Below are 22,299 nucleotides of genomic sequence, written 5' to 3'. Positions count from 1 at the left end.
AGGAGCCATAATGGAATATCTCAAATACAACTCTAGCATGCTGATGAAAAGCTGGCATCGATGTTCCTGAACTGAGGATGCAGAATGCTCAGGAATAATCATCATTCCAAGCCCAAGCACAGGAAGAGGAGGGAAAAAAAGTTGCAAATACGGGGAAATGAAACTCTTATATTCTCCTATGTGTGATAACTATATGGAGATGAAGTTGCAGTCTGGTAAAAGAACTTACCTAGTCAGACAAATAGGAGAAATAAAATGTATTAGGACAATGGTCAAGAGAGACACAGCAGGCAGGTAGCTGGTCAGACAAAGGGGTGGAGCTTCACACAAACAGGGCTATGAGTGGGGGTCTTGCCTTTGGTTACACTACTTTTGATTTGCCATTCTCTGTTTGTGGAATCAATTTGTTGACTCTTTCTTGCACCATGGCTTTAATTTCACATGTGGGAATGGCTTGTGGTTTTCATATCTGTGTTTCATCTGGCCCACTTCCCAGCCCTGAATCACTTCCTCATTCCATCTGAACCTTGGTATTTCTCTGTCTGCCATGTCACCTAAAATGGGCCTCCTCCATGTCTTCCTCTTACAAAACAACAAAAGCTATCCTGGGTTACTGAGGGGGAAGTTCTCATCTTTTATAATTGCTTCAAGCTGAGCAACATCTTTAGAGACTCAGCCAGACTTTCTGACATCTCCCTAAAGGTAGAAAAATAAGAGCCTCTGGGTAGTTTTTATCTCCACTTACATTTCTAATTATTGGGCTCCCCTTCCCTCAGTCTTTCCTGTTGTATGCATCAGGGGTTCTCTGAGCACCTTTCCCGCTACCCCCCTACTTCCCAAAATAAAGTGTCATCCTGGCCCAACAAGAGCCTCCTTTCTGCTTCCAGTTAGCTATTTGCATTTCTGTGGCCTTCTTGCTGGAGCAAGAATATTTGCCCTAGTGGGCTCATAGTCCCTCATTTACATTTCCCCACGATAGCAAATGGTTCACAGGCTGTGGAAATACAATCGCTAAACAGTGAGTAATTCAGTTCGAAAGCCAGCCTTTGAAGGTTTGGACTTGGTGAATTTGAAAGCTCTGAAAGTTTTGGCATTGGCACTATGGAGCACCACTGAAAGTAAAGGCAGAGCAAGGACTAAGAGATACACAACCTTGACCCGTGCCCACCCTTTGCCTTTCTCCCTCATCGTGTTACCAAACAACATGTCCCATTTTGCCTGCTGCACAGTTTGCCAGTCACTGAAGCAAAGAGTTTATTCACAAGGAGGCCAAATGTGAGAAAGTAAGACTACCAAGACTCAAGTCTACCTCCTGGAGGATAAGGTTTAACAAATGTCTACAAGATACAGATGGTCTGAGATTGGAAGCAGAGAAGAGTGAAATGATTAATGGCCTGCACATTTGTGCTTCATGGCTTTCTAGGGGTTGTGTTTCCAGAATATGGTAGCAATGGCATGCTCCCATCATGGATGAGAGGTCAGAAGTTCCTTCAGCTTCCCAGTTCCCATGAAAAATTACATGGAAACATGCGAACTATCTCATGGGGTCTTTCACAACAAGGAGTCTCATACAGTGGACATTTGAGAAGTGATTTATTTTAGTATCATTAGACGAAGTAGGGAGAATGAAGGGAGGGAAAAGGAAAATATTTCTGGTTTGCTATGAAGGAAATGGGAGTACAGTAAACACTCAAAACACTGGCAGCCTTTCTGCTTTCTGAGCTGGGAGAACGCACCTGTTTCTCAGATAATGGGTGAGATGGATGTTGTTTACTATTCTAAAACATAGAGATTTGGTCTAGATGTATCCAAAAGACAGGGATAACAGTTCACTTCAGGACTTCCTTTGCCAGACATGCCTTTTTAATCCTCTTCATTCACTGTAATAAGTTTGCAGCTTTTAACATCAGAGGAGAAGGCAGATGAAGACAGTGCTTTGTATTTCCCATTCTGGTAACTTAACATCTGAAAGTAGATGTGGCAGGAGGGAAGATAGTTTGTTTTTATTTTTCAGTTTTTACTACCTGTTTTCAATGGATGAGTTGAGCCTTTTACTATATTTTAATTTACCTGTCTCTTTATCTATCCTGACTTATCCAAGAGAGGAGTTTTCAGCTCCCTGACTTTCAAAGGTCCCTGCAAGGTCCACATAAAGATTAGTGATCTGAGCTTGCTCCAAGTTCCTGACAAACAGCCTAAGCATTCATTACCAATGTGATCATACTCACATGTGTTTCTATAGTAAAACTAATGGGAGTGTACAGTTCAGTTACATTGTCTAAAATTGGTGCTAAAAGTAAGTAACAAAGCAAACACAGGTTTTATTTACATTTTCCCTCTGATTCCAGAGTTTCATCTGTCAGCCAGGGAGGAAGGATTTACTAGTTAAAATCAAGTCCCCAAAACAAAGTAATTGCCAGTTATAAGTAGAATGAGTGTATAAGATAAAAAACAAACAAACAAATCTCATGATCAAGATTATCCAATATCCTTTCATACCTACAAACATAACCACATACTACATGATAATGTTTTGACCAACAATAGACCACATATATGGGATGGTCATATCAATTATTTATTTATTTATTTATTTATTTGGTCCAGTCTTGGGGCCTGAACTCTGGGCCAGGGCACTTTCCCTCAGCTCTTCAGCTCAAGGCTAGTACTCTACCACTTGAGCCACAGCATCACTTCTGGCTTTTTTTTTCTTTTTTCTTATGTGGTGCTGAGGAATCGAACCCAGGGCCTCAGGCACGCAAGGCAAGGGCTCTACCACTGAGCCACCTCCCCAGCCCTCAATTATTTTATAGGTGAAAAATTCCTATCACCTAGCAACACCATAATGCAGCCCAGTGTATGACTGTCTGAGGTGATGCCGATATGAACAAACCTACTGTGTTGCTAATCATTTAACATTATAGCATGTGTAGTTCACATGCTGGATACAATACTTGATAATAAATTATTAGTGGCTCATATATTTACTATGCTATAGCTTTTGGTCACAGAAATGTACTGTTTTGTGTTGAGGGACAGAAAAAGAGAGACTAAGTTAGATTCTTCGTATATCCAGAGAAATCCCAAACCCATGTTCCTCACTAGAGCAAGGAAAAAGGAAGATCACGTCATAGCTTCCAAGGCTTGTAGAGACCACATAGGCAGTAGCAGTAAGTAGCAAGATGCAGAGCTGTAGAACAAAGTCTTGGCTAGGCTCCTAGCTCCCTTCCCAGGCGCTTCCACTATAGTGCAGCTTCCTCCAAGTTGGGCACAGGATGCAACTGGAGCTGATGAGGGGCAGAGCTCTTGACTGACCCATAGTCCTTTATTTCCTCTTAGGAGCAGGGTTGGCTCTTACCAGCCTGTGTTGACCTCCCTGCCATGTGCCTTCTGATTGCTACCCTGTGCTGTCAAACACCTTGAAGACAGGCTATTCCCAAGAGCTGACAAAAAAAAACAAAAAACAAAAACAAGCAAAGTAAAAGGCCTGCCCAACAATGGCCTCTTCATCTTCCAGTGTGATTTCAGGATTTCTTATTCTCCTCCCAATATTTCCTGCTCAGAGTAATCCCTTCTCACCCTCCAGCTCCAGGTCAACTCAGCTGCCCCTTAATTCAGACAAAACTAGTGATGTAGAGGAAAGGAAAGATAGCTGGGATTAGTTTGCCCTCCAGAGACTCTGGATAGTTATCAAATCCTGCACCCACTCTGCTCCTATCCCATGACCCTAGAAGACAGTATTGAAGTATTTCATTTGCATTATTTAGAGGTTCATTTTACCAAGGTCAGAAGCCCAGCTCCCTGGGTGGAGAAGATAACTCAGGCCATATTGTGGCTCTTCCTCAGACAGCCTTGCACTCTTTACTACTTGCTCCCTGCCTCTTTTTGTGATCTACTCTTTTCCCCAAATCCTCTGCTCCAAATAAGCCTTTCCTGAACTTCACTTGTGCTTTTTCTACCTCAAAACCTTTGTCCTCACCACCTGTCCCCATGGAATATCCTCCCCCTGCCCTCCCCACCTTTACCCCCCCAGCCAAATCAGATTTATTTCTCCCTTATTGCACACTAACTGCAAGAGGGTCTTAGGCCAGCATTTTCCCATGCCTTATCTCATCCTGCAAGGCCAGCATAAATTTCTTCTTATCTGTTTAGCTTTTTGGGACTATCCCCAACTGGAAGTGATCATTTCCTGCTTTCTCTTACACTTATTGTCTGCAATACTCATCTGGCACTCAATACATCCTAGTACTTTTGATTTAATCATTCAGTTGCTCATTCATTCACTTTTTAAGCAGCTATTGACTGATTATTATTTACTTATCACAGATAGATAGATAGATAAATAGCTAGCTAGCTAGCCAGATAGCTAGATAGATAGAAGATAGATAGATAGATAGATAGATAGATAGATAGATAGATAGATAGATAGATAGATAGATATACAAGTGAAGAGATGCCTTGATTGTCCTTAAGAAACTCATCAGTGAATTCTGACACCTCTAAAGAAGCTTGTTAGAACAGTATGTGTAGCTCAAGTTACACTTCTGCTCAGGAATCTTCTGTGGTAAACAAGGAGGATGGCCCAGAAAAGAGGGAGATATGTACATTTTATTGGGGAACAAGAAGAGTACAGATCAGAACTGAGATCAGCCAAATACGTGAAAGGACTCTGTGCACACCTTGGTGCTGAAGTGGAAAATAACACTGAAGCATAGAAAGACAAGGTCTGGCAGAGCATGGTGGTACACTCCTGTAATCCCAGGGAAAGATAGAAGCAAGTCCATGCAGAAAGTTATCATGGTTTCATCTCCATCAACAGACTAGGAGTGCCATCCTAGTTAATGGGAGGCATAAGTAGGATTGTAATCTCAGACTATCTGGGGCAAAAAAAGGAGAGACCCAGTCTGAAAAATAACTGAAGCTAAAAAGGGCTGGGGGCTGGAGGGTGGGGATGGATCAAATGTTAGAGCTGCTGCCTAGCAACTCTGAAGCCCTGAGTTCAAACTCTACTATCAAGGCCTTGGAATGCCAGCTTAGGAGCTGAGGTTTCATCCTGCAGGTAATGTCTACATGTTGGAGGGGTCTAGGCCAGGGATTGACCTAAGATTTGTGGCCCAAGACCACTCTGGTTAGAATGTAGACAATAGATAAATTGAGGAGAGAGTGAGCCAGAAAATTCTTTCAGGCGGTTGTGGCAATAGCCAAAAGCAAGAGATACAAGGTGGTGGTTGCCTGCCAGGAGAGACAAGAAGATGTTTCCCAAAAAGCTGTAGACAAGGGAGAAGGAACAAAAAGAAAAAAAAAGCACTCTGTACTGTTATTTGCCTAAGGCAAGTAATTAATCAATTTTAAGGGTGCCATTCTTCCCCTTTGTACCAGGAAGGATGAATGTTCATCCCTGGAGACACCCATCGGCTGAGACAATACCAGAGGAATCCTCATAACAAGACTTACTGAGGAGTCACCCTTCTACCATGTATTCTCCCCTTATATTTACCTTCCCAGGCTTCTCCCACCTCTGAAAACCCAAAGTGCCCATCCTTTGCTTTGTCCCCTCTCTAACCCTTTGTTTTGAGTTCATTTGTTGAGGTTTATCAACTTTAACATGAGGGTTTTTTTTGTTGTTTTATTTTGTTTTGTTTCTTCAGGTCATGGGGCCTGAACTCTGGGCCTGGGCACTGTCCCTCAGCTCTTCAGCTCAAGGCTAGTGCTCTACCACTTGAGCCACAGTGCTACTTCCAGCTTTTTCTGTTTATATGGTGCTGAGGCATTGAACCCAGGGCCTCATGCATGCAAGGCAAGCACTCTACCACTGAGCCACCTTCCCAACCCCTGGCGTGAGTTTTATAGTACCTAGATATGTTCTCCACCCTTCCTCCCTCCCGCCCCACATGCTAAAATCTGACTGCTATCTTGATGGTGCTTGGGAGCTGTTGGCTTTACAAGGTGATCAAGTTGGTCACTGAATTAAAGAAGAATGAGCTAATTCCTCAGGGAGTGGGTTTATTACCATGAAAGCAGGTTTCCTATAAAGTGTTCCAGCCTCCTTTCTGCACTGTGGCCCGAGGAGGTTCTGTTTACTCATGGAACTTAAATCTAAATGTTGGTTGCCTTCCAAGTGTATGTTTCCATCCAGCCTCTCACTGATCTCTATCAATATACCCAGATGCCTACTTAACATATGCTAAATACAAATTATAGGAGCAAAGTATTTTTTAAGTGCCAATACTGGGCCCTAATAGACCAGATTACAAATGCAAATAGACAATCAAGCTGACGTTCCATGTCACCAAAACCGAGACTTCAGTTGTTTTCTCATCTTCCAAGAATTGAGAAATTTCCTAAATAGACCAATTAGTTCAGTGAAGTTCTCTCTGCTTTAATCCTTACACTGTTTAATCCTTTAATCCTCACAAAAAAGGTAAAGCTAAGAAACCCAATGTTGAACAATCAGATATTTTTCTGTTGCTCTGTCTCTCTGTCACCACCTTATGAGGAAAGCAACTTTAAAAACCACCAATCTGGTGTGTTTTTTTGTTCTTTGCTTGTACCTTTTTTTCTTAAAAAGCCCTTCTCTATAAAGAAAACCAACCTCCTGGAGCTGTAGGTATAGCTCAGTGGCCCAGGGTTCCTTCCCAGTACATGTGTGTGTGCACACACGTACATATGTATACACACACACACATACACCTCACTGTTCAGCCCATTGAAATATATTCAGTCTTAGGTGATGACAAGTTGCTTGACTCTAGAATCACAAAACAGAGCCAATTAAGATTTTTAACGTAGGTGTTGGTGGCTCATGCCTGCAATCCTAGCTACTCAGGATTCTGAGATCTGAAGGATCTTGGTCCAAAGCTATCCTGTGCAGCAAAGTCCAAGAGAATACATCGTCAATAAACTAACCAGCAAAAAGTTGGGCTGAAAGCATGGCTCAAGTGGTAGAGTAAGTAAGCTGAGCAAGTTTGACGTCCTGAGTTTAGACTCTAGTACCAGCACATTTAGGATATGTACTTTCCTGGGTGGGGGGAGGGAAGGGGAAGAGGAGGTCAGGGGCTCAGTTGGAGGTTGAATCCAGAGACTCAAATATACTAGGCAGAGGCTGTACCCCTGAGTAATATACCTAGCCCTTTGACTTGCACTTTAATGCCTAAAAACTGAACCCTGGGACATTTCCATCATATACTTGATATTCTTGAAGTATGGCTCTATTTGTTGGGTGGCACCCTCATTCCCTAGTCGGAGAGTAATCTTGAACAATTGCCTCTCTCTCCGTGTCTACAATCAGGATAATGACAGGCCTCCAAAATAGAGCTAGCTGCTCCCTCCCTATTGCCAATGCCACCATCATCTCTCACGCGGAGATGGTGCAACCACTTCTTGGCACCCCACTTTTACTCTCCTGCTTCTTTTCGTAATTATCAAACAAAAAAGATTTACTACTAGGTATCAAACCTCATTATTTTAATAGCTCTAAATGTTTTCATTATACTTAAGAAAAAACCCAAAATGCTTACCACAACCTCAGGGTCCTCCATCTGTACCTCCAAGTACCTCTGACTCCTCTCTCAGCTTCTTTAAGGCTATGGCCACACCCTACCCCCTTCTCAGTTCTCAAACATCTAAAATTGTATGAGACTAAGCATGGACACTACCCCTGAGTCACCTCCAGCCCCTGTATCTTCATTTATCATGGAAGTACCTTATCCTTCTCTTCTCTCTGGTAACTGACAGCTCCAACTGGTCCATCAAGTCTCAGTTTAAATGCTCATTCTTCAGAAAGACTTCAAAAGAGAGCATGCACCACAATTCTTTAACTCCTGGTCCTTAATAGCACGCATCACAATTTGCATGTGTATACTTATTCAAGAGACTGTTTGGCATCTATCATTCCATCTCCACCCCAACTTGTGTACGCACATGCACTCCTGCCTACCATCCATAATCAAGTGGACACAGTAGATCTTTGATAACTTAATACAGTATAGGCTGGGGAAGAGAAATAGACCAGGGCTAAAAGAGTTCAAAGGAGGAGAGATGACCTGAGTCACAGTGTCAGAAGGCTTCAAGGAAGATACAGCATTTGATGACAGATTTGTAAAATGGGTGGGTGGAGGGGAGTGGTGCTGGAGGAGTGGGTGGAGGGAGGGGTTTTCCAGATAGATGGACAACCTGGTTAGAGAAACTCAGGTGGTATCTGAAAAGTGATGAGTAACCAGGATGTCTGGAACAGAGGGCTGGAGAAAGGAAGAAGGACTAGAAAGGACATGACCAGAATTGACTTTAGGACCTGTTTTTAAATCCTCAGGAGGGAGTGATGAGTGACTAAGAGACTTCCCCCCAAACAAGGCAGTACTTCTCTTTTTGGAGTGTGAGGACCTGGAATATTTTATAAAAATGAGTGGTGGGATTACCTCTGCTCCTTTGTGCTTCCAACCCGACTCCAAGCATCAGGATGACAGGCTGGAGCCAATGCCTATTTGTATGGTAACTGGATGCTATGTGTTCTGTCATTGGCAACTGTGTCATTTAGGAAACAAATTTGAAGATCTTACCAATACAACCTTGTGGCCCAACGATTGTACCTTCTACTGCCTCTGACTCCTCTCTCTGCTTCTTCATAGCTGCCTCCATGTCCTGCTTTCCTTTCCATTCTCAAATATCAAACCCAGGAGGAGGAACTTGGTCAAAATACAAGGGAAAAATTCAGACAGAAGTTGAACAATTCTTCCACTACCCTTTAACTTATGTTTGAACTGTATTCAAGAGTGCAAGAAATAATTATTGGCAGTCCATTTTCAAAATGACATATCTGATATAACCCTACATTCATAGTGGTGACTGTGAAGTTTGTACACCTTGAAGGTGCCTAAGCAAACAACATCAGAATGGGGGGGCGGGGAAGGGGGTCGAGAGCCAGGGGAAAAGGTGGACTACAATAAAATGAGAAAATAAGTAAAATCGATGTACATGCCAAAAAGTACATTACCCCTTCCCTCACAAAAAAATCCTTCCCATTACAAAAGAACAAAGCAGGGTGGAGCCAACCAAAGCCCACTTCCAAAATTCCACCAATCCCCACAAGTGTATGCATTAAAATTAACCCATAAACCATAGCTGGCATTAGGGAATAAGCAACTCACTGTGACCTCTCTGATATAATTACCACTAATCGTTAAAGTCTCCCTTTGGCTGTCTCCAAGTCCCATTCTTTGAATTTCAGCAGGTGAGTGTGTATCTCACAGGAGTGCATCCTCTTGACTCATTGAGGCCCCTAAAATTGTGTTTGAACTACACACATGACTTTGAGTTTCTGAGACTTGCCCTATACAAGTGTGGCCTCTATATTCAATAGAGTATGGCTTCAAAAGGATTTTTTTTTAATTTAGTGTTTACCATTTGCCCTGTTAGGTGCTTTCCATGAGTTATCTCATTCTTTTTTATACCTACCCCATCAGGGAAGCACAAAGATCGATCTTCTTGATAAGGAAGCTGAAGCTCTGAGGGATTGAGTAACTTGCCCAAGGTCAAGTCACCAACACAGCTTGTAGGTGGTGAAGCTTGCATGTGAACTGCAGTTTGCCAGACACCAAAGCCTGCCTTGTCAGTTACTGCCCTGGGTGGCTTTGTGTGTGTGTGTGTGTGTGTGTGTGTGTGTGTGTGTGTGAGAGAGAGAGAGAGACAGAGACAGAGAAGAGACAGAGAGACAGAGAGAGACAGAGACAGAGAGAGGTCTTTATTTTTTTTACACATAAATTACATGCTACCTATTAATTACTCTAATAAACTGCCAGTTTTTGTTTCTTGGTTTTTTGGTTTTTTTTGCTGGAAGTATAACACTGTTAAGCATATAATATACTAAACAAAATACTTTTGTCCAGGGTAATTTATACAGAAACTCAATGAGGAAATAAGATTGTTTCTCTGGTTTTTGTTTTTTGTTTTTTGGCCAGTGCAAGGGCTTGAACTCAAGGCCTGGGCACTGTCCCTGAGCTGCTTTTGCTCAAGGCTAGCACTCTATCTACCACTTGAGCCACAGCGCCATTTCCAGCTTTTTCTGTTTATATATTATTGAAGAATCAAACCCAGGGCTTTATGCACGCAAGCACTCTACCACTAAGCCACATTCCCAGCCCCTAATTGTGTGTGTGTGTGTGTTTTGTTTGTAGTTTTTTGTTTTCAAGAAATATTTTGTAGACAGGGAAAGAAGTTCTTTTTGTTCGTACTCTGTTTTGTTTGCTCTTGTTTTTATATGAAATTATTATAAGCTGGGTGACTTTTTTTTAATGACAAGTCATTCTGGCTGAGTTTAGGGAACCATTGAGATTAAGGGGGAAAAAACATTTTGCTTTAGAAGAATTACAAAAATCATAGGAAGTTGTAAGAAAATTGTAGTTTTCACCCAATTTCCCCAATGGCAACCTAACTATAATACGAATATCATCTATCATGTGGGACCTGGCATTGGCACAATTCAGGCTTGCTAGTTTTCCCATCAGGGTTACTTCTAATGTTAAATACAGTTGGTGGGGATGGGAGCTATCCTTTTGAAAGGCCCTCAGGGGCATGTCTCCTCTGAATAGTTTGTATTCTCTGAAGTCCTGGGTTTCTTTAAACAGGTCTAGAGAAGTGATGAATCAATGGATACAGAGAGATCCACTTTTGCTGTTATGGCTCCAAGGAAACACTATATTCCCCAAAGAACTCATTGAATTCCTGCTCCTTTAAAAGGGAAAGGACTGAGCAGTGAAAACAGAAATGAAATCCCTCTCCCAATGACCTGGTGAGACTGCCTGCTGCTAGCTGTTGGGAGGCCTCTGAAAACCCTTGGGGCTACCCAAGGCCTGGCTCAGCCAAAATGCCTCTCTGCCCCATTGTCTGTCTCCTGGCAGCTGAAGACAAGTGATAAGCGTGGGAGATAAGCAGGATCTGAGTCTGAATCACTGCTTGCCCATCAGGAGGCCGGGCTGTGAACCTGCCCAATCACTGGCAGCCAACCAGGTTCCTTTTATCTGGAAAAACTCCCCGCCCCCCCACCCCAGGACAGCTCAGACCTGACGGAGGGAACAATGGCGGGAAATGGAAGCCCAAGCTTGGGTGTTGGGGCCTTGCCACCCACACTCCTTTGCTCTATTATTTCTGGCAAAATAGAAGTTTGCTGTGGCTCAGACAGACTGTGGGAAGAGGTACAAATGAGGCTTGGAAATTAAGAGGAAGTGGTATGATGATGATGATGAGGGAAATGAAAGGAGATTGTTTTCCCAGCTTTAGAGGTTTAGTACAATAGAACCTGAGAATAGCCTCCCTGGATATAGGATAGTTATTGTTATAGTGAAGACCTGAAATAACCTCCAAAGGCCTAAATGTTGAAGGCTTGGTTCCCAGAGCAACACATTCAGAGGTGAGGCCTTCGTGAAGTGATTGGACCATGAGGGCTCCGGATTTATCAGCGGATGAATCTATCAATGGATTCATATTGGGGTGGACTATTGGGAGGGGATGGACACTAGGAAGTGGGTCTTCGTTGAAGGGAGTGGGTCCCTGGCTCTTTTTCTTTCTTTGCTTCCTGCAGACTCTTCTATCATACACTCTCACCATGATACTGCCCCCTCACAGGCCTGAAAATAACAGAGCCAGCTGATCATAGATCAAAACCGCTGAAGCCATAACCAAAATAAATCTTTCCTCCTTTCAGCTGATTTGCTCAGGTGCTAGCCAGGACTGAGGCAGTTGGCTGCAAGGGTCAACCAAAGGTAGGGAAGACATTTCTAACACTCCCTTATACCTGAGACAGCCCTATTTGGTCCTTGAAAGATCCTCTACTTTCCCTGTCTTCGGGTAAGTGGTTTTGTCACAGGTGGAAGATGGCAGACTATGAGGTACGATGTCTGGGACTTTGCTGGGAGGCTAGGCCTGTACTTTTCTACAGGTGACAATAAGTTTGGAACATCAGAACTGGGCTCGTCGGAAGAACTAGCCCAAACTAAGAAACTTCTAGTTCTCTCTGTACATGCCCAGGCCCAGCTTGTCCATGTCTTCACAGTCATCTGACCTATGTGCTAGCAGGAGAGGGGAACTTCAAAGAGACGTTTGGGTAGTTATTATATCATTTGAGGGATACACAAAATTATACATATAGGCAGATGGGCATAGGTCAGCCATTGAAAAGAATGAGATGCATACACACCTCTTCCTATAATATGCCAAATGAATTCAGCCGATAGCAAGCTGTTCTCCACTCCTGAGAGGATGCCCTTGGCAGAAGACAAGGAGGAGGCAGGAAGTGGGGGCGGGTTCAGGTTGCTGCTTGATTAGCCCAGATTCTGGGTGTCTATCCAAGCAGAGACTAGACCTCCATAAATGCTACCTCACTTTTAAGCCATGGATTCAGTAAGGTCCCCAATGGATGCACTCAGAATCCCTTTTTTGCCTCGATTTTCACTCGTTACCTTCCCATAGGCACTTTCATCTTCTACTTTTCTCTTCTAGTTCTTCTCTTTTTCTTCTCTTCTTCTCACCTTAGCTCCATACCCCAGGAAGGTATGGATCATGCAGATTCTTAGGCACCCCAAGATGAAGCCTAGGTCTTTCAGAGTCTTCAGAATGTCACACTGATAAAACAAAGTGGCTTTCCTGCTAATGCTGATTGCCTTTCTCAGCTCAGCTCAAAAAATAACAAAATCTATTTGCTCAAGATGTCCTACAAGACAACTCAAGAAGAGGTAAGAAATGAAGAGAAGTTTCCCACCTGCACTCTGTGAAGTAGTGAAGAACCTTCCATAGAGCCAGGGTAAACTCTCGACATGCAGTGGGAGACACACATGACCATTCCCGGCAGGAGATGTAAAGAAATAAGGAACTGTATTTGTAGATTGATACCCAAGCTCCCCAGGTCTCCTTCAGAACCAGAGCCAGGAAAGCATCTATTGTCAACACACACACACACACACACACACACACACACACACACACACACCCAACGCTCACATTTTTTAGGTCAGGAGATGGACATAACTTCAGAATCCCTCAGCCTTAGAGTACATGAGAGGTGCTGAAGGGAACTCTTCAGGTTAACTTACTAAATTAGAATTGAGGTTTCTTCTAATTAGTCTTAACTTCCTCTTCCTTGTCCTCCTTGCTCTCCTCCTCCTCACTTCTTCCTTCTCTTCTTCCAGCATCGGGTCTTGAACTCAGCTTTCTTGTTCACAGCTGGTTGGTGCTCTACCATTTGAGCCATGCTTCCAGACTGATGATTTTGCTGGTTATTTTGGAGCTAGAGTCTCCAAAGCCAGACAACCTGGCTGGCTTCACACCACAATCTTCCCAATCTCAACCGCCTGAGTAGTTAGGTTATAGGCATGAGCCACCAATGCCTGGCTCTTCTTTTTTCTTCTGAAAGATTTTTTTTTATTCGCATCTATTAGTTCTACACGGTGTGCTTCATTCTGATACTTTCATACATATATACAGAGTACTCTGTTTTTTTCGTTTTTACTAGAATATATTAATTGCACCAACAAGTGATTGTACAAACATACACAGAGAATGTCACACACGCATATACATTACACATTGATCAGATTAACTCTCTCTATTGCTCTGCTTTTTCCTGTCTCTCCCTCCCCCATATCATCGTTCAGTGGATTGTTTTGTGCCATCTTTATTCATAGGCATGATATTCTATAGAGAAAATGCTCTCCTCAGGTCACAGAGGCAGAGGAGGGTAAGCAATTACCATGTAAAGCATTTGTACCTCAAGCTAAAGCAGAGCTGCAGAAGCCTTTTATTTATTTATTTTATTAGTTATTCGCTGAGCATTGCTAGCACAGGCATTGGTTGGGCTCCATTCTGGGGCTGCAAAGATGAAAAGATGACTTGATCATTTCTCCTGGGTAGTATGGCCCACCCCGAAGAGTCACACCATCTTGTCCCTCTTAGATATCAAAGATTCTCATATCTATATTTCTGACCTGCTTTCTTCTGAACACGAACCCAATAGGTCAATTTGTCTTCTAGACATCTCATGGGTTTTCTATAGCCAAACTCAAGGTTTCATCTTGATCACCACAGAAGTCTTAGAGAACAACATTCCCCCTCTCTCCCTGCATTGTATGGATTGAATTGGAAGCTTTGAGAGGATCCAGAAACAGATCTCTCCCTAGCGCCTTCAGAATATATCGCCTGCTGACATCACAACCACCAGAGCAGTAACACAAGAAATGTCTACCATTCTAAGTCTCTGAGTTTGCAGTGTTTTATTATAGCAGCCTAAGGAAATGACCACTCTCCCGCCACCTTCTGGAAGCTTCCCCCCAGCCCAGAGACTGCTACCTCTACTTACTGCTGTCTAATAAGCCACCAGACCCATAGACTCCACCTGTGCCAATAGCATCCTCATTCCTTCATTCCTTGGACTAAGTTGGAGCAAGCCACTGGCAATGCTCACCAGACTTCCTCCTATCTGCTATCTGCCTATATATCTCCACATCTGTTCTTCAAATTATAATCATCTTTCAGAGTGTCAATCTGTAGTGCTGCCTCCATTACAGCCTCCAAAGGTTCTTAAGGTGATGCCTGTCTACTCATGTGTCACTTCGTCTTTACTTGGCCCTGTCTTTTGCTAGTAAATACTCTAGTAATACTGAGCTTCTTTTTCTTCCTTAATTCCAACATCTAAGGAATGTTCTTTCTGGCCAATAGCATTTACATCGCCATTTCTTCTGTCTGGAACACATGGCCCAAGCATCTTCATCTATGGGACTCCTATTTATGACTGCATTTTTATTGTCCCTTTGTATTTAATATCCTTCTCTGTACTATAGTTCCTCTAAGGGAGATCATCTATTTGTTGACGGGAAAACCTGTAGTGCCTGCACAGCTCACTACCCTTGGGTCCACAGTTCCCTAGAGGTGGCACAGTGGTCAGACGACAGATGAGACAAAGAAAGAGGCCACGCAAGCCTAAGCACTGGCATGAGACCATTATCCCAGAGTAACTCACATGTCCTTTGTAAAACCGGAGGAAGAGCCACATATTTGGCATACCAGTACTCTTCTGGCAGCTTGATCTAATGTCAATCATAAAGGAAGACTAGATGGCCCAGCTACTGTCTTGGAAAGGGAGATGGAGGCAGCTGGTTGACCCCATGTTCAGAGCCTAGCACCAGAAAGCATCCCCAAGGGGATCGGGCTGGGAAGGTGGCTCAGTGGTAGAGCGCTTGCCTTGCACGCCTGAGGCCCTGGGTTCGATTCCCCAGCACCACATAAGCAAAAAGAAAAAAAGCCAGAATCTGGCACTGTGGCGCAAGTGGTAGAACGCTAGCCTTGAACTGAAGAGCTGAGGGACAGCGCCCAGGCCCAGAGTTCAGGCCCCATGACTGGACCCAAAAACAGAACAAACAAGCATCCCCAAGGGGAGAAGCAAGGACAGGGCCCATTCTCATCCCATCTGGGATCCCTTGCTTGGGTAGCTCTGGCAGCTGTGCCTGAGCTCAAGCACCAAGGAGACTCTTAGAAGCCTTCAGAAGCTGCGGTGCATGTGTGGGGCAGTAGGGAAAGATTCCTTCCACAGACAGACTTTATCTTGGAAGTTGAGCAAAAGGCACTTTTGCTTCCCAGCAGGTTATGGCTACAATGGGATGAGGATAGGGCTGAATTTTTTGAGCAAACCAGAGTTAATTAGAAATGAACTCTCGGGAAGAACAAACTGAGGATGAGGCTGATTTTATGTGCATTTCTAGCCCTAGCAGTGGGTAACGACCTATTTTGTGGGGGAGAGCATAATGTGTGTGTGTGTGTGTATGTGTGTGTGTGTGTGCCCGCGTGTGCACGTGCGCACGCACACACCAGTATTGGGGCTTGGACTCAGGGCCAGTGTACTCTCCCTTAGCTTTTTGCTTTAGGCCATACCACTTGTGCTATACCTCCACTTGTGGCTTTTTGCTGGTTAACTGGACATTAGAGTCTCTGACTTTTCTCCTCAGGTTGGTTTTAAACTGTGATCCTCAAACTTCAGACTCCTGAGTAGCTAAGATTACAGGCATGGGCCACCAGTGCTTGGCTAGAGGGCCAGCCTTCTATGTTCTCGTCTTTCCTCGTGTTTGAACGATGCCTGTTCAAATGAAAAGACAAAAATCCCATGACTGACAATTACTGGACCCTTGTGCCTGTTATCCTAGCTACTCATGATCTGATGATCATGTTTGAAACCAGCCCAGACAGGAAAGTCCATGAGACTCTTATTTCCAATTAATCACCAAAAAGCTGAAAGTGGAGCTACATTTTAAGTGGTAGAGGGCCAGCCTGGAGCAAAGAATCTAAGAGACATGTCCAGGCTCTCTGAGGTCAAGGTCCAGAACCAACACACACACACACACACACACACACACACACACACACACACACACACTGACATATGATTGAAAAGTCCTATGGAGATTGACCTAGAATCTGGGAAAAGCTTGACTTTGTAGTTAGAATTGCCAGCAGAAGAATCTGTAAGAAGTAGGGATCAAACACAGGAGGTAGACCTGAGAATGTGAGATCAAATGTCAGAAATCCCTAGGTTTGTCAGTCTCAGTGGCCTAATGGATAAAAAAATAATCCTAGTTTTCCCACCAAACTCCATTGCTGTCACAATGAGCACTTGTGAATTGTGAAACTGTAATGGATCATACTGTTTTATAAAATGGTGCCCAAATGGGTTCTCCATCAGCCACTGTGAATTCATGCCCACTCGGGATATATCAGTTGATATATCAGTTGCTACTTGCAGTCACCCAAATACCCTAGGTTCAAATCATTAACAACTCTCTCTGAATGCTTACCTTTGCAAAATACCTCATGCTCATTTGAGCATAAAGCAGCTCCTCAGAGCAATATCAAAATTGCCTTTGAATACTGGATAATTTACGGGTATGTTCATACCCTGTGCTAAGCTCTAGGTGACAGCTTGATATGCAATTAACAAAGCAAAACAAAACCTGGCCTCTGATCTGTTTTTTTTTTTTTTTAAGCACATTGAATTGGCTTATCTCACAGTTGGGGATTCTCAGCTGAGAGGGGAAAAAGGGTCCAGAAAATACAAAGGCAGCTGCTGCCAGCTGTGTTGGGAAAGCACAATTAAAAGCTTAGGGTTGGGGCTAGGTGCTGGTGGCTCATGCTTGTAATCCTAGTTACTCAGGAGGCTGAGATCTGAGGATCCTGGTTTTAAGCCAGCCAAGTCTGTGAGATTCTTATCTCCAATTCATTTCCAAAAAGCTAGAAGTAGAGCTATGGCTCAAGTGGTAGATCTCTAGTTTTGAGGGGGATAAAAGCTTAGGGATAACAACCAGGCTCTGAGATCAAGCCCTAGGATCAACACACACACACACACACACACACACACACACACACACACACACACACACACACACACACACACACACACACACACACACACCCCAGAAAGGAAGGAAGAAAGAAAGAAAGAAGAAAGGAAGAAAGAAAGGAAGGAAGGAAGGGGAGGGAAGGAGGGAAAGAAGAGAGAAAGAAGAGAGAAAGAAAAGGAAGGAAAGAAGGAAGAGAAAAAAGAAAGAGGAAGGGAGGAAGAGAAGAGAGAGAGAAGAAAGAAAAGGAAGGAAGAAAGAAAAGGAAAGAAAGAAAGAGAGAGCGAGAGAAAGGAAGAAAGAGAAAACAGGGTTGGGGGCAAGCTGAGAGAAAGGAGAGGAAACGGATAGACTCCATAGCTGGCTGTAGAAGTGGCCAACACCTCACTCAGTGAAGTCAGCTTTGTCTGGTTACTGGTTTATAGCATTCTTGCTGTTGCTATGCCCTCTCCCATACTCATTTAGCTCAGTCTTACATAGGCAGACCTCAAGACTAACCTGTGTTCATTCCCCTGTGGGTCAACTCTGGCCAATGAGTAAGATGTTGGCAACTTTTGCATCAAAATTCCAAAGAATCCTAAAGCTGGATAGTCCCTAAGTCTCTAAGCCCTTTATACACAGAGAACCTTTTGTATGTCATCTCTTTTACCCAAAGACAATAAGGATACTAAATATCGCAACAATATTAATAATAGCTAACACTAAATATGTCCTTAATAAGTGTCAGGAAGTATAGTAAATTGAAACCAAGAAACTACACTAAATAGTTCCATAATTATAACTTAGTACCTGCCTAGCCCTTTTGGGGAGTGCCTTACACACCTTCCTACCATTCAATCTTCATAATAAGCCTGCAAAGTAAATACTGCTATCGTTTTTCAGATGAAGAAACTGAGTCACAGTGAGGTTGAGTGAACCAAGTTAGAAAGCTACTTAAAAGTAGAACCAGAATTTGAACTCCAGCTAGTGAACATGATTGCTTAGGCCCTTCCACACTATTATATATTTCCCTAGTCTTTATGTGTATAAATCACATCACTTATTCTAGGATGTTGTCTGTTTTTTTTTAGTTCTGTCTTAAATCATCATCTTCTCCCTCAACCTGTATAGCAGTCCAGCTGTATTGGATTCTCCCCTGTCCCTCCTTCCCCCACGTTATTAGTCTTGAATTCAGGGTTTTTTTTTTTTTAGTTTTGTGTTTCTCCTTTTAGCAATAAAAAATTTCCCTTTGGGTTTTCTTATTGGCAAAGATTATCTAAGTACTTTTTTTTTCATCTTAAATAGTTTTATGGTTTATTTTTAGTGTTCTTAGATTTCCTGTAAATTGTCTGAGTTGTTTTTTTTTAATCTGAATTTTTTTTGACAAGTGACTGTAGTCTGCTTGCTAGAAGTAAATATAATCTTCAGTGAAGCAAGTCAGAAAATAGCCTTTCGGCTTCCCCATTCAACTTCATCATCAGTGACAACTGTAGGGACTTATCAAGCAAATAAAATAAACAATGCTGATTTTCTATTCAAGGAATGTTGACACTGGGGGAGTAGCAGTTCCATCTATGCTAATTCTGAGTCTGAGGATCTTGCAGTCTTCTAAACTCCTTATTTATTTAGTCAGTGGCAGGGCTTGAACTCTGGGCCTGGGCTCTGTCCCTCAGCTCTTCAGCTCAAAGCTAGTGCTCTTCCACTTGAGCCACAGCACCACTTCCAGTTTTCTGGTGGTTTATTGGAGATAAGAGTCTCACAGACTTTGCTACCCAGCCTGGCTTTGAACCATGACCCTCAGATCTCAGCCTCCTGAGTAGCTAGGATTTCAGGCATGAGCCACCAGCGCCTGGCTTCAACTCTTCTTTTTCTGAAGATTCCAACCAGGCAATTCTACTGGTTCTTTTATTTTTTTTTATTTTGTTTTTAAGTACATCCAGAATTCAACTACCTGTCACCACCTCCACTGCGACCACCCTGGTTCTTGCCCTGTCATCTCTAACCTGCATACCACAGGTCTCCTGTGACACTGCCCCCTACAGTTTGTTTTCATCACAGCAACAACATGATCCTATTGAAAGGCAAGTCAGAGCTGGATGTTCCTGCTCAGAACTGGAGTCTCTGCTCAGAACCCTACAACAGTTCCCTGGCCATGGAGAGAGTCCTGGGCGGGGGTCACTGGCATTCTTATGAGAGGCAGGACCTTCAGAGAAGCTCAGGATGAGTGAGCAGCCTACTGGGAGAGGAGGAGGGCCCTACTGCAGGTATCTGTAGCTGAGAGTCTAGATTGGGGCATCCTCTTAGCTGCTCTTTGACATAACCAAAGGGCATTTGGAAGAGAGCTACTTATTGGCCATCAAGCTGCTAGGATCAATGTCATCATTATTTGGGCTCTCAAAGGAAGTGTTACTTTCTTTTGTGATTACAGAGTTCTAAGGAATCATTTCTGTTACAATAACTTTTGCAAGAATTGTCTTGAGAAGTGAGCACTTTGCTTTTAGGGCAGCAAGGTGAGCTCTCCTTTGTAGGTGGTATCTTTCTTTGAGAGGGAAAAATAATAACATTGCACTTTCCTCTGGGTCAGCAGCATTAGTGACTGGGCCAAGAATAATGCCATCTGACAGATTCAAAAGTGGGATCTGTCTTAGTTATGCACTTTTAAACTATCCAGTGGGGAGCCCTTTGTTCCACTTGAGCACAAGAAACAGGAGGAGGCTTTCTCTTCCTCTCCTGAGGGGTAGGCGATCTCCCCTTTTTTCCATTGGAAGAGCCTGTCACCCAATACTGTACACACATTAGAATGAGCACAGGAGTTCTTTATCTGAGTCACTCCATCTCAGTCCTATGCAATTTTCATTACGTTATTGGCTACAAGAGAAGTGTTTGGCAAGGAAACCTCAGAAGTGACAGCATTCCCAGGAGTCCAAAATCTTCTTAGCCAGGCACACAAGCCCTCTCCACGTGGATCAGAGGCCAATGTCATTTTTTTTTTTTACCTACAAACCTCACTTGGTGTAGATATCTCTGACATCCTAGGTTCTATACTGTCTTCTCTTTTCATGCTTCAGAAAATATTTTAGAAAGGAACTTCTTTACAATGTGTCTCAGGCTGCTTCCTGCTCTCATTTCCCTACACAAACATAGGGTTACTCCTGTGAATTAAACAAAAATCATGTCAGAAAGCAGAGCCCAACAGGCCCAGGAGCCTCAGCCAAGGGACAGGTGCCTTCTTTACATCAGGAGGGAGGGAACCACATATTTACTGAACATTTGCTCTAAGCCAGACCTTTTGCAGATTTATTTACCCTAAGTCTTCAGTCTGAGTCTTTCCTTTATAGGATTAAACTATCAGAAGTCACATGGGCCCCTCCCTAGTCCCAACTCCTACACAATTCTTGCCTGGATTCTTGCAATGGCTTTCGAAGTGATCTCTCCATTTCAGAACCTTTTGACAACTAGGATGAGGTTTTTCAGAGAACTCCTCCCCATGTCATCCCAGGCTCTTTAGCACGGAGACAGAGCCTCCACACAGACTGCCACAGCCTTGTGGGATCTGGCTCCTCCTCTGTCGGCTGCCACACCTTGTCCTTTCTTCTCACTCTCTGACCTTAGAACCCACATTGCTACACTTGGGTCCTGTCGCGCCCAAGACACGTCCAGATGGAATTACCTTCTCAGGGGTCCACCTCTCCCATCCTCCCCAGACTCAATTGATCTCTAGTCATCCTAAGCTCACAATTTTTCCTTTCCTTTCTCAGACAAAACTCTTGCCTACCCTGCATTAGCATACCCCATCAGTAGGCTTTCTTCCTCCTCTTGTCACATTTTTTTTTTCCTTTGTGCCGGTGCTGGAGCTTGAACTCAGGGTCTGGGTATTATCCTTTAGCTTTTTTCTCTCAAGGATAGTGCTCTACCATTTGAGCCACAGCTCCACTTCTGGCTTTTTTGCTGGTTAATTGGAGGTAAGAGTCTCATGGAATTTCCTGCTCAAGCTTGACGCATACCATGGTCCTTAGATCTTGGTCTCCTAAGTAGCTAGAGTTAGAGGCATGAGCCACCATCACCCACCGTTCCTTACCACAATTACAAAGCAGCATGTGATCTGGCTTCCTCACTAGGCTGGCATAGACTGACCCTTTTGTTTTTCTCACTGACTGTCCTTGGAGACTACAATTAACATAGTATACTGAGTTGTGTGGATGTGCCTCCACATGAATAATAAATGGATGCCTGAACAAGTGGACCCCAAGTTCTATATCCCAGTTTGTGCTGAGTACTTCCCTCCACACGCCTCTTGCCATCTTGTCTCCTTTCCTTACAACATCAGTTGAATGTTTTTTCTGGTCCTTCCTTGAGCAAGACTTGCTTTGTTCTTTCCCAGCTACTTAAAAATAAGATGCTGACACTAAAACGTTCCCTTGGGGTTGCTTCCTTTTCTAGAAACTCCTCACATCAGATTTGGATAAAATATGCTTTTTTCTTCCCTTTCCTTCTCTCTGAGTCTCTTCCTAAGCTGTTCATATCCTTCTTTCCTCCCTGATCAAGACTCAGAACTAAGCTAGGTATGATGGTGCAGGCTTACAGAGCCAGCTACTCGTGAGGTAGAGGCGGGAGGATGATGAGGTTAAGGCCAGCACAGGCCAAGTTAGAAAGACCCTGTCTCAAAAACAAAATAAAAGACAAAAGGCCAGAGGCATGGTTCAAGTAATCAAACAATAGAGTCTGGGTTCAACTCCCAGTCGTGCAAACAAAATAAAACAACCCTCAGAACTACGGTACATGGAACAGTGGCTACTCCCCACGGGAAAGGGGAGCCATCACAGTTCAGGTGAGTGAGCACCTGTGAGCTGGAAAATAAAGGTGTAGATCAACAAGTGATCCACCATTGGGTCATCAACTTTATACCATGAAGGAATTGGTGGGAAAGAAATGTACAGTGGACCCAGTCTCAAGT

This window comes from Dipodomys spectabilis, unplaced genomic scaffold (genome assembly GCF_019054845.1).
Source record: "Dipodomys spectabilis isolate Male_0828 unplaced genomic scaffold, ASM1905484v1 ptg000145l, whole genome shotgun sequence".
NCBI lineage: Eukaryota > Metazoa > Chordata > Mammalia > Rodentia > Heteromyidae > Dipodomys > Dipodomys spectabilis.
This window is presented reverse-complemented; position numbering follows the sequence as displayed.